This window comes from Hippoglossus hippoglossus, chromosome 3 (assembly GCF_009819705.1).
Source record: "Hippoglossus hippoglossus isolate fHipHip1 chromosome 3, fHipHip1.pri, whole genome shotgun sequence".
NCBI classification, from domain to species: Eukaryota; Metazoa; Chordata; class Actinopteri; order Pleuronectiformes; family Pleuronectidae; genus Hippoglossus; species Hippoglossus hippoglossus.
This window is the reverse complement of record NC_047153.1, coordinates 23,718,022-23,731,269: the sequence shown is the minus strand read 5'-3', so window position 1 is coordinate 23,731,269 and position 13,248 is coordinate 23,718,022. Positions and strand designations below refer to the sequence as shown.

Genomic DNA, 13,248 nt, shown 5'->3' with positions numbered 1-13,248 from the left:
TCCTGCTGCGTTGTTCATATGTGAAAGGCAAACTTCCGGACATTTCCTGGAGTTTATGTCAGAAAACAGCTATACATTGGAAGCCATGAATAATATTGAATTATCTAAAGATAAAAACATTTTTTGAGGGATTTAATATTCAAAATGTTATGTTATACTGGCGGCTTGTAGTTGTAAAGAATGTATCACCAAACCTGCTCCTTTGCAACATGTAGCGTGCTAGTTTGTACTGAAGGTGATAAAGACTCCTGATTATATTAAACTCAACAGGGCAACAAACATCAACATGGCAGACTAATATGTTAGATAACCAGCTCCATACACAGCAGGACTATCATTCTACGGCACATTCACACTGTGTTATCTTGTAGCACCATGCTGAAAGCTTCTGTGTTTTGGGATGAGTCAGGAACAGCAACTTGTGGGAAAAAAAACATTGTGCCCAACTAGATAACCCCATCCAGCCGGCTGACATTGTACGCAAAGCAGCTGCGTGGAGGCCTCACAACCAGAACTTCCATTACGCAATCCCAGCAACATTGTCCTGACCTTCAAACCTCACTTCCTTTCACAAACAGAGGGGTACGCCCAGAAAAAAAATCATCCCATCCTCATCTGTCCCAAAACACTGAGTGGAGAGACAGAGCTGAGGGAAACTAGCGACCTCATCAAGGGGCGTGCTTCAAAAAAGGCTTAACCCTTACATTACAGGACAGTCCAAAAAGTTACTATGGAAAGATGTGCTCAAGGGTACAGAGGTGTAAATACACATTTATACAAGAGTTACTGGGAATTTATCTTGCTCAAGGGTTCAACAAAAGATAATAGGGTTGAATAGGGTTATACTCGGAATAAGCAATATCAAGACATGTGGAGTATTACAACCATAGTGGCATTATGTAGATCATGTGCAGCATCTGGAGGTAACACATACACAGACACAAACACACACCTATAAATGCACTACCCTATCTGCAATGAAATCTAATATTAAAGATCAAAGTAAGAGCTGTGCAGATTTTGAGCTGACACAAGTATTTCCTTGTAAATGTCCTGTGCAATCAGGCATCCTGGTGTCATGAGTTTATTACCTAGTGAGAACATTTCCATACATAGTCTTATGGCAACAATCAGGTGATGAAATTTGTTATTTTCTGCACTGTTAACTAAAAACACCATCAACTAACAAACTGGGCAGCCACATTCAAGGGACAAAACATTGCCAGCTCAACAAGAGTAAAGTTTTCCTTTAGGGAGCATGTGATAGTGTGAAAAGCACGTACAAACTGTCCACTTGTTACTCAGTCCGTTTGAGCTAACTAGTGCAATGGTGCAGTTCTCTAAATCCCAGGGATTAAAGCCACAGTGAGAACCTGCCAGGTGGCCCACAATGCTTGTTAGCTGACACGGTTAATAGTTTGTGCGAGGTAAACAGGAAACCTGAGCTTAGCTAGCCTGGGGTTAGCACCACTGAGGTTCTCACACTTGCACACTGCTGGGCTAAATAACAGGGAGGAGACGGGTACAGTAACACAGTGAGTGCATCAAAGTGTTTGGAGAAGACTCAACAGGTCAGTGAAACCACAATATGAAACCAAATTAGCGAACTTTGTGCTGGTCTAAAACTTGATATTATCCATATTATTTTAATTTGTATTACTTTATTTAAATAGTCATATTTAATCATCTATTTTTGTATTTCTATAGCTGCTTTTGAACATGCAATGAAATCTGATCGAATTTGAATAATCATGTGAAATAAATGTCCGAGTCAAGCCTCCAGACAATGTCCGTAGCTTTCCTGCCAGCCCCCAAGTAAAAACTCTGGATTAGCCCATGTGAGAATACAGCAAGAGATTCTCTGCAGGATTCATTGCGGACTAGTGGGCTTTTTGATGTTTCTTACACGCAACGGCCAACAACTATAAAAAACTAAAAGAATATAGACATCTCAAGATGAAAAAAAGGTCCCATATGTGTAGAAGACACAGACGAAAATGTAAACATGGAAAAAACAACATGATTCAAGAGCTTTTGTTGATAAAGGCATACACTGGTGTCAATGTGCTGTACACAAAAACATGTGATCTCCACTGTTGAATTCATGCGTAATGTCCTCCCTCCTGGATGTTCTATCAGACGCCATCCCTCACCTGAACGCTCCAGTGTTTTTCCTGTCATTGTGAACACGTCTGACCCAGACAATCTCCTTCTGTGTTCCTCATATGCTTAAGGCAAACTCCGCACAAAGTCCGGACCCCTTTGTCCGGACATTTGAGTTAAAAAGTGGATCTGATCACAGCTGGAAATAATATCACTGTGAGCAGGGATGGGCAGTATTGATAATAGATGTATTTAAAATACAAAATAGTATTGTTTAATTTTTATTTTATAGGTTTGAAGAAAATGTATTTATATTTTGTATCAAAATAAGTGTCACAAGCTTTTTAATCCATATAAACGGTCAATCATTATATCTGTGATCACTATAAGCGGTTTCCACTGTACTGTTAAATACCTTCTGTGAGACGTCTACGTGATGACAACATAAAAATGTAAATCAATGCTTGCAGCCTATGATTGGTGTCTACTCAGTAATTTGCCTGGACTTGTTGAGATCAGAACATTGCGGTTCAGAAAATCCAGCACAAAGCGAGACCCAAAGAAGAAGAATCATATGGTCAGAAATGCGTTGGTTGCCAGCTCTTTGTCGATTTTTAGCACACATTGCCAAAAAGTTCCTGCTTTGGTATTCGTTTTAGTATCCTAGGCTAAATAAATGCGACATTAATATTACAATTATCGTAATTCTTAAATCCTTATTAATGGAGAAAATACTACATTTGTGGGTCTCTCTCCAGGCCTGCTGGTGATTCGCAAGGCATTCTGGGAAAAAGGTACTGTAGCTCAGACTATTTGAACTATCTGTTGACTGGTTGCATGTCAGATTTATGACAAGCCTCATTAGCTGTTGCTGGTCCACTTAACTGAGTCTGAGAAAACATTTTCTTTTTGTTAGTTTTAATTAACAGTGGTGTTCACAGTTTGACATCTGCATCAACTGTAAAACAAGCTAAATTAAATGGATTTTTATATAAATTAACTGAAAGAACCTCATGAAACAGGATATACTGTATGGTATAAGTATGTAGTCTGCTACTGAAACATGGCATGTGGCTTTAGTTCTGTGGAGTTTGACTTTTTGAGGGTGAAAAGCTTGCAATGGTTTTATGTAGTTTATGGCTCCACTCTTCTCAGAGGGAACAGAAGTTGGAACCGATTAGGTGAGTCACAGTTCATTCAGCCTGAACAACAAAAAAAGATTTTTTGTAGAGACATTTGTGGGCTACTTTCACATGGTTGTCTACATGGTTGTTTCAGGCAGATATAATTTATCTCTGTGGGGTTATTAGAGTGCGTTAGTGGTCAACGTTTCCTTCCTGGCTATAATGCTCCGTAAACAAAGGTTATTCCAAGAGAAGCAGACTTGGCATCAATATTAATGAGGCCTGCAAGCTTCTTGGGGTAACTCTATTGGCTGCCAGCCTCCTGTTGCAGGGCATACTGTATTAGAGGTTGCACCCAAACAAACACATGTGATAAGAGAGTCCCTCCGGATGCACTGGAGATGTGCCAGCCCACTTTAATGTCCTTCCTTCAGTAGGGGCAGCTCAGGGCTAATGTTAGCTCTACTTCCCCACTCACCGTACATGCCAGCTGTTACACTGCAACAGGAAGGGGGTTTAGGTTTCCTGGAGCAAGCTCCCTGTCGCCAGTAACAAAAACGTCAGGCCAAGTATGCCACTGAGTATGGGTAGTAAATCACAATAGGGATTAGGATTTACCTGCAAACCTCGGAGCAAATAATTGGAACTAACCCTAACCCGCAAGCAACAGACAACAAGAGGACCTTTCTTACAGTGGTAGCATTACAGTTACTCGCATGAAATTTGACTGTACTTTTCAGTAACATTAGGACTAAATCTTCTAACCCCCCCAAAAATAAAACTAAATTCCCTTTTAATCCTGAGAAACTTTACTAAACTAACATGCATCTTTCCTCAACAAACTGTTTTGCATTCATACTGTGACACACATTTACACCTGGGAGGGGGCCCGGTACATCTGTACCCTTCTACTATCGGTTCTGAGCATCACCACTCAGGCATACGAGTGCCATAGCTCTAAGGCACCTCCACATCTGTTTTTGAGAAGAACTCGTCTTTTATTTTATTCACTTTCTACAAACAGATTCCACAACAGCTTTGATAAAACTCAACCAGCCATCCCTCCGGTTACAAGCCCACTTCTGTAACTTGAACAGCACTGCCACCAATAGCGGTTACTTTTGGATCAGCCGCCATCTTTGTGTGGCTGTCACATCCAAGCTAAGGTAGCTTAATGGCCATGGATGGGGCAGCTGTTACCCATGCTGACAGCTCCTTATCCATCTGCCACTGTGAGGCAAACGTGGGACCCTGCGACGCTCCAGCCACAGGCCTGACATTAGCTCGCTCATGAAGTCTATTTCAGCCTCCATGGGCAAAACAGCTGCCCTACGGTCCACGCTGCACTGTTTTTAGACACTCCAAAAGGTTCAGCTCAAAGAAGAAGAAAAAAAAATGCTCTCCTCTACATCTGTTGCCAATGAAGCAAAGGAATGCATTTCCCCAGAACCCTCTTAATGTGAGTTCAAATGCAGAAAAGCAGGTCAGGAAAATTAATACATAAATATTCCTGACCTGCTTTTTTGCAACAGCTGGACAGAAAGACAGATACATTTACCATCCAACTTGTAAAAACAACGTTGTTCAGTATGTATTTGATAGGAGAGGCTCCTGAAGACATTCCGCGGAGGAGATAAGCTGCAGAGAAGTCTGAGAATCAGCAGACAGGTCGAGGAGGTCAGTCCAAATGACAGGACAAGTGCCATGAGCAACTGTGTGACAGGAGCTGAGCCAGGCTCCTCTTGCCCACAGAACACAAGGAGAGTATTGTGGCAGCCACTGGTCTCCTCATACCACCAGGCCGAAAAAAACTCTCACACATGCAGCTGCATGACTTTGTGGAAGGAGGAGAAAAATAAAGGCCTTGGCTGTGATTTAATATTAACTGCAAGAATAGATTTTCCGTCATCAATACAATTCTCCGGGAAATATTTTGCAGGCAGCTGCAGGTTTTGGGTGGTTTAGGGGGTAATGTTTGGTTTTGTTCACACAACTAATCCTGGTTTTGTCCCACTTTTGTTCTGAGGGTTTGAAACTAAAAATACATTACTCTGATACAGTTATCATTAAAAAAAAGCTGTTCATATTCACTTTTTTCTGTAAAATCGTTGCCAGTTCTTGGAAGAGTCTGCACTTTCTAAAGAAGTAGTAAAACTTGTCCTGCTGCTCAAGCAAACCACTGTTGAGTTAAGTTAGGACAAAACCTAATAGTCATATCAGTCAAGAGGCTGATACAGTTGGTGACCGGGCTGGATAATATTAGGCTGACCTGTGCTGTCATAAGAGACACTGTAAGTAGCTTATGGCTCCAATATAAATAGCAGACAGGCCACTCTAACAAAGGACATACTTGAGGGCCCCACAGGTCTGTCTCACATATGCAAACACACATTTCAACATGTGTCTTTGTCTTCATCAGATAATGTGCTCTAACAACCACAGAAACAAAAGAAACATTGAATTTACTCATCAATGTAATTTATTAATGTTCCGATACCATTTATCCCTTACTGATGCAAATGCCAATTCCAATATCTGGACTTTGCATATCTGCCAATACCAAGTACCAGAACAACTGTACTAATTAATCTAAAATCAAGTCTATCAAGTTTCACTGTAGGGAATCAAGATGAAAATTATTCCCAAATGCACACATTAGTTAATTAAAAAAAGCCCCATCTAATTTGATCTAATCAGAGCCTGTGGCACAAAGTATGCCTTTCAGTGCTTGACAGTAAGCAAACAAAATTAGCTCAGGTATCCTCTCCAGAATAGCGGTGAACAACAGAGAGTGTACCCAACTGGTGGCTTTCAACAAGTGAGAGCGGTGATGAAAGGCTCTGATGTCAGTTCCATTCATGAAAGGCTAGTGGCAACCTGTGGGGATGAAAAAGCTTCCCTCAGCCTATATCGAGCAGGCTGTACACTGAGGCTGCAGGTTGTGCTGCATGCCAGCCACCAGGGCGCTGTATTTTTAGCGAGGACAAAAGTGAGAATATATTCTTTCTCCACTTTCGGCACAATGAGGCAGGATATAGAGGTGCCACAGAGGTCAGACAGTCAGGCTTGGTCACACAAATAGCAGAACTGTTGCTGTGGATTTCCGCAATAAAAATCGAGCCATATACGCCAAGAAGTGTAGCAACTTAGAAAGTTATTATGAGTCAAACAAAACAACAACCTACTGCACTGAAACAAAAGAGAAGTCTCCTTTACCAGGGGTGGCTTTAAGAGAGTATGTTTCAAATATGTTAACCGGCAGGACATACCCCTAACCCACATATATCTGGGTGGTGCATTAGTTCCACTATTCCATGCTGTTTAGTAGCTGACCCTGGTGTCTGACCTGATCATGGAAAAGCACAAGAAAAATATTTCTTGCAAGGATTAGGCATCACATTACTCAAGAGTTTCATGTTAGCCTTGATTCTTGTTCTTTTGATCATCTCAAGCATCCATGCGTTGGGAACATTTGACTGAGGGGCAAATAACTGACTAAAAGCCAAGACTAAACTGGTTTCCCAGGAAACAAAGGTTAGATTTCCCATGCCACAACACAAGCCCTCTCCCCCCATATCGGTAACCCACTGGCTATTTCCCTTCAGATGAGGAATGGCATCTTGTTCAGTTCTGCTTAGAAATCAGGCAAACTTTGATTGAGGTGTGCAAAATAAGCTCTGCTGAAACATGTGGAGCTGAAACATCTCAGGATAAGAGAAAATACAGACCCTCGCCTCCCGCCTCACACCGGTGTAAATAGTGTTAGTTCTGTGCATCCAAATGAAAATCCTGTCACACAATAGAAACGCAAAACACACAAGCCTGCATATCTCTCAGGCATGAGCTGCCAAACGTGTTTATTACCTAACACACAATGGTGGAGCTGCATCCAAACCATACTATGATTGTAACTGGTAGGACAGAGATGGACATCATAGCATTACGATCACACAGCAATACTGTTTATTTCTTAAGTCAGTATCTAGGTCTAAGTTGTTGATTTTGTAAATAATTTTTGTATTCAATCTGCGTCACCCAATTCTCCTCCTGAGTTGAAGTTATTGTTCTATGATCCATTTATTGGATTGTCACAGCCTATACTTTTTGTGGGGCAATCTCAGAGCTATCAACTGACGATGAATTAGCCTCTGGGGGCAAAGGCCCATATTTTGGGGCTTCCGGTGTAGACGGTGGATACCCCACAAATAAGTGTTGACTTAAAACCATCTGCCTGGCCCAATACGAGAGAAGAAAGTTAAAAAAAATCAATACACAAAACATTTAAATTCCCAGGTTCTAATAATACCACGGCCGTCTGGGCCAACTGATCCCTTCCCCCAGTGGTGGCTCCTGTGTGACACTGATCTGAGTTGTCTACAACTGTGCAGCAAGAGAAACACTAGAAAGCTTCTTTGTAGAAGGAAATATGTTTCAAGACATTGGAGATCGAGTAGAGCCAGCAGAGCGCAGGCTGTGTACTCCACCCGAGGCGAGCGCAAACAGTAATCTTGTGACTGCAGGTCGACTTCCTCACACATGCATCCGGATTCAGTGTTAGACTAAGGAAAAATGTCACTCCTGGTCATATCACATGTGGACAAACACTGACAACAGAGAGAAAAAGAAAGAAAAACAACTGGAGCCTTAGTACCAGTCTGCCAACTGTGATGACCATTGAGGCACAATAAGCTATTGAAGAGACTGAGTTTAAACAGAGTTAGAGTACCTTGCTGAGCACTACATGAATTTCCAGAGTGACACAGCTGTCGCAGATGGCAACACACGTTTAGTAGGTTTAGGGCGGTTTCAATGAAAGCAGTGTGAGCCTGCAAAACTCAACAGGAAAGCAGTAACGTGGTTGTCAATTTCTACGTCTGAAAAATCCCTCTTGATTTAGATTTTAACATCAGTCATAAGGAACATACAAACTGATATGAAAACATCACAAACAACTTCCTATAAAAAAAGGTAATAGTTTATCATTAAATATATCAACGCTGTTAACAATAGATCCATCTTTTTGATCCATCAAATATGATAAGGACAATGGAAGCTGACTTTCAGATTTCGATCTGCTCTCAGATCAGCTGTTTATGACAAACACTGCAGCCCTGGATATTTTTTTCCCCCTCACACAATCCCTGCCTGTGACTGTGAGCTATCTCCTTATTGATGACCAAACAAAAAAATGATCCACTTTCTACTCACCAGCTGAACAGGGAGCACATTACACAGGATGTCAAAAGACAAACCTCTGGCTAGACTGTAGATGCCTACACCCCTCTCGAGAAGTGGGGCAACGTTATTTATTAATGCACTTCTAGATATCCCTCCCGTGCACTGTAGAGCCAGATAAAGGAAAGCTCCAACATCACCGTGGCTGTGTGACCCACTGCTGTGTGTGGTGCTTCACAACCAATGTATGGGGGTTGATGAGCCAAGGAGTGAATCACCAGATCCATGGTATTAGATATAATATAATAACACCTCTATGGCAGCTTTACTACTCTGTATGCCCAATCAAACATTACACAACTGCTCCACGGTGACTGACTATTAATGCAATAACACGACGATGTTAGCTACTTGACATTACAACTTTAAATAAAGGTAGAACATTAATTAGTGGGCTAGAACAGGGATTATTTTACTGTCCGATCACTCTTTAGCAGGAAGGCGTAACAGGATCCACACAAGCGCAGTTAGCCGGTTTCATCGAAACTCTCCGGGATGACATGGCCCGAGTCATGGGAGCATTATGTCGCAGCTATTAATACGGCCTTTTAATGCTCTAAATGCGGTGTCGCCGGTGAGGCTGCACCGGCATCTGCGTTGAAAACCACGTCAAACGTAAGAGAAGCGAGTGACACGGACGGAAGACACCCCGTTATCCAGGCTCCGCTGCGCCCCTGACTTCGAGGCTCGCCCGCCGGCCACAGACAGCCAGACACTCGCCTGTTGGCTATCAAGCTAACACCGAAACATCCTCCCATTGCTGGCAGTCCAACCACAGCCATAAGTCCCACTGCCATGACATCTGCAAACCACGTCTCTGTCGCTAACATGAACCCACACTCCATTTTTGTGCCGTAGCGATTACGGACTGCAGCCGTGCAACTTGAAAAACCAAGAACGCCCAGCTCCGTTATCGGACATACCAGGTCGCTGCTCGTAGCCCACGAACGTCCTCCGTCACCTGCACCGACACTGCTGCCCACTGACAAAAGGTGTGGATTGTATCTGAAGCAGCGCCCACAGACACAAGCCGGTGACAGACAACGAGAGCAGAAATAGACGATACCGCCAAGTGCTGCTCCTTCTCCGCTAGCCTCCATAGGAGCGTTTCATCACCACACCACACACAGGCTCTGCACTCCAACATACTGACATGTAACGGCATAAAAATGTCTCATGCATGTCGGACTATCTTTGAAAACATGTAGCCACTTGTCTATGTGGCTCTCAGATTAAATAACGAAGGAAAATGAGTAATAATCACGTCAGAGTGTGGTCCGTCCGATGATGGGCGCAGCAGTGATTCCTCGGTTCTAAGCAGGCTAGCTACCCACATAGCAGTGTGAGCTAGCCTTAGCTTCACAGCTAGCTCTCTGCGACACGGTTGTGAGCGCTGGCGGAGAGCACAAGCTGGAGTGAGCGGCCCGGAGCTGCTCCGGTGCGGGCTAACAGCGGCGAGGGGCCCGGTAACCGAGAGAAAACCGAGCAGCGTCCGTGAAAACTGAAGGAAAATGTTAGTACACGTTCAGTTAATCAGCGCATCGCTCACCAGCTTCAGGCATCCACCCTCCTGACAGCGAATCCCCTGCGTCCGGCACTGCGCACCGACACTTCCGCTGAGACCTTCACAATAAACCCCCCACACAAACGGAAGCTGGGCGTCGTCTACTCACTGTTTTTATATGTGAAGAACTTGTCAAAAACAACAACGCGCCAGCTTCTCTTTAATATTAAGACTTTATAATACTAAGACCTTATATTTGGTTTTAACACCGTGTTTATTTGATTTAATTGTTGCATGATTTTACGAAAAAAAACATATTCAAGTTAAATGGAACCATAAATACATCCAAATTTATTTGTTTAATATAATATAATATAATATAATATAATATTAGTATTAGTATTTAATATATATATATATATTTGTGTTTTAATATTTATTATTATTATTATAGGAACCCTTTAATCCTCAAAAAATAAAACATAAATGGTTTTCATATTTGAGACATTTATTTGGTGGTTAATAACTCTTAAATTAATCTTTATGAATCTGTATGAAGTTATGATTTATGTCAGTGTTTGGTGTTAAAGTCATTAAGTTATCTTCAAAAAAACAAGCTTTATGAGTCTTTGATATCGGCATACAAGTTGATCCAGTGCAAAGGTAAAATTGATAAAACACACGTGTTAGTCATTGGAAGCAGGTCTTTTAATATATGTACTTGCAATATGTTGTATAAGTAATCAGACAGTATCTACTTGGGTTTGCTTGTCCTACACTCATCACTGTCCTGCTCGTGATGTGAAATTGCACTCACAGAAAATATATGAGCTGCATGTAAGTAATATCTTCATCATTTATTTGTTGGTTCCATTCAGGTAATTTTATGGTGATTTCCATCTCTGGTCAAATCTCTTACACAGTTTGTTATTGTTACAGATTTCATTTTCTGTCTCAGGCTAAAGCTGTGTCGCCCTCTGCTGTGTGATAAAGAATATTACACCCTGTGCTCCATATTTTGATAAATGGCCGATAGGGGGCGTTGATTTGCACAAAGAGTTGAATGACATCATCACTACCTCTGACTGAAAAGTTTTCTTGATCCCACAAAGACCAGGATGTTTCTAAAAGAAACAGCTTACACTTCCTGCCAGTCACATTAATGGTAGAAAGTCAGAGAAAGCTGCTTCAGATGACCTGAGTCTATGGTAACTTCTCTCATTATGGGCTTGCACATAGAATATGATGTGCACAAAATATAGCAGCGAGTTATACAGCATGCATCACTGGAGGGATTTTCTGTTTTCACTATCCAGAGTTTTGTCTTTGTATCTCAAAGTATATATAGCATTAAATTCTTATGTATTTTGTTCTTTTTCCCTTTTGTATGTTTCACGACATCCCTCTGATTAAATATTAATGGATTAATGATGAAAAACAGTTACACTACCGTTCAAAAGTTTGGGGTCACCCAGACAATTTCGTGTTTTCCATGAAAACTCACACTTTTATTTATCAAATGAGTTGCAAAATGAATAGAAAATATAGTCAAGACATTGACAAGGTTAGAAATAATGATTTTTATTTGAAATATTAATTTTGTTCTTCAAACTTTGCTTTCGTCAAAGAATGCTCCATTTGCAGCAATTACAGCATTGCAGACCTTTGGCATTCTAGCTGTTAATTTGTTGAGGTAATCGGTAGAAATTTCACCCCACGCTTCCTGAAGCACCTCCCACAAGTTGGATTGGCTTGATGGGCACTTCTTGCGTACCATACGGTCAAGCTGCTCCCACAACAGCTCAATGGGGTTGAGATCTGGTGACTGCGCTGGCCACTCCATTACAGACAGCATACCAGCTGCCTGCTTCTTCCCTAAATAGTTCTTGCATAATTTGGAGGTGTGCTTTGGGTCATTGTCCTGTTGTAGGAGGAAATTGGCTCCAATCAAGCGCTGTCCACAGGGTATGGCATGGCGTTGCAAAATGGAGTGATAGCCTTCCTTATTTAAAATCCCTTTTACCTTGTACAAATCTCCCACTTTACCAGCACCAAAGCAGCCCCAGACCATCACATTACCTCCACCATGCTTGACAGATGGCGTCAGGCACTCTTCCAGCATCTTTTCACCTGTTCTGCGTCTCACAAATGTTCTTCTGTGTGATCCAAACACCTCAAACTTTGATTCGTCTGTCCATAACACTTTTTTCCAATCTTCCTCTGTCCAATGTCTGTGTTCTTTTGCCCATATCAATCTTTTCTTTTTATTGGCCAGTCTCAGATATGGCTTTTTCTTTGCCACTCTGCCTAGAAGGCCAGCATCCCGGAGTCGCCTCTTCACTGTAGACGTTGACACTGGCGTTTTGCGGGTACCATTTAAAGAAGCTGCCAGTTGAGGACCTGTGAGGTGTCTATTTCTCAAACTAGAGACTCTAGTATACTTGTCTTCTTGCTGAGTTGTGCACCGGGGCCTCCCACTTCTCTTTCTGCTCTGGTTAGAGCCCGTTTGTGCTGTTCTCTGAAGGGAGTAGTACACACTGTTGTAGGAAATTTTCAGTTTCTTCGCAATTTCTCGCATGGAATAGCCTTCATTTCTAAGAACAAGAATAGACTGGCGAGTTTCACATGAAAGAGAGTATAATCGAACCCACAAATGTGATGCTCCAAATACTCAACTAGCTCAAAGGAAGGCCAGTTTTATAGCTTCTCTCACCAGCAAAACAGTTTTCAGCTGTGCTAACATAATTGCACAAGGGTTTTCAAGGGTTTTCTAATCATCCATTAGTCTTCTAAGGCGATTAGCAAACACAATGTACCATTAGAACACTGGAGTGATAGTTGCTGGAAATGGGCCTCTATACACCTATGTAGATATTTCATTAAAAAACAGACGTTTCCACCTAGAATAGTCATTTACCACATTAACAATGTATAGAGTGTATTTCTGATTAATTTAATGTCATCTTCATTGAAAAAAACTGTGCTTTTCTTTGAAAAATAAGGACATTTCTAAGTGACCCCAAACGTTTGAACGGTAGTGTATATACAACTTGAGAATTCAAGCTTTGGTCCATGCAAACACATTAAAAATATGAAATGAACATGTAAATAAATCTTCAGTTTGCACACAAAGAAGGAGGGTGTGTCAGTCCAGATTGGATATAACATTATGACCGCAAAGATATTATTTAAATGGAAAACTACCATTGTATCTTACCATATTAATTATAGTAAGAGTTGTTCATTTATATGCTTTTTTATCCAGTGTATCATACATTATTA

General features: G+C 41.6%; 1 protein-coding gene across 5 annotated transcripts in view; it reads right to left on the bottom strand.

Moving 5' to 3' along the window:
* LOC117757221 (uncharacterized protein KIAA0355-like) overlaps positions 1–10,092 on the bottom strand; it is a 34,274-nt gene extending 24,182 nt beyond the window's left edge. The window contains exon 1 of one of the 5 annotated variants that reach the window (XM_034578158.1): positions 10,012–10,092. The gene's annotated coding sequence lies outside the window, so the exon portion shown is untranslated. Of the gene's footprint in view, positions 1–4,785; positions 4,985–9,726 lie in introns of those variants that run through there. The other 4 variants (XM_034578129.1, XM_034578169.1, XM_034578147.1 and 1 more) reach the window with 4 other exon arrangements.
* Between the last annotated feature and the right edge of the window lie 3,156 nt (positions 10,093–13,248).